We start from the raw sequence: 321 nt of genomic DNA on the forward strand, positions 1-321 counted from the left end.
CGGCCTGGACCCCAGAGCTACCCAGGCACCACGGGCAAGGGGCTGTGCCACACTGGGGGCTGTGGGCAGGGCTGGCTCACAGCCACGCTGCTCCCTCCACACTGCTGTCCCCTTCCCATTTCAGAAGCCACCAGGAGCTTCCCCCAAGCTGAGCAGCTCCATGGCCCTTGCCAGAGGAGTTGGCCCTCGCTCCTAAGGCAGCAGATCCCGTTGTGCCCTCACAGGGAGTGTTGTCATGGCCATGAACTGGTTTCAATAATAAGTGCACCCGGGCGCTGTCTCCAGCTGCCCGCAGAGCATCCCTCTCCCTGGGCCAGCCTG

At 64.2% G+C, this 321-nt stretch overlaps 1 protein-coding gene across 7 annotated transcripts in view; it reads left to right on the plus strand.

Annotated features, from left to right (window-relative positions):
• TP73 (tumor protein p73) overlaps positions 1 to 321 on the plus strand; it is a 26,218-nt gene that overhangs the window by 18,640 nt on the left and 7,257 nt on the right. The window lies entirely within an intron of this gene.

The sequence above is a fragment of the Antrostomus carolinensis genome, unplaced genomic scaffold (genome assembly GCF_000700745.2).
Source record: "Antrostomus carolinensis isolate BGI_N321 unplaced genomic scaffold, ASM70074v2 scaffold30663, whole genome shotgun sequence".
NCBI lineage: Eukaryota > Metazoa > Chordata > Aves > Caprimulgiformes > Caprimulgidae > Antrostomus > Antrostomus carolinensis.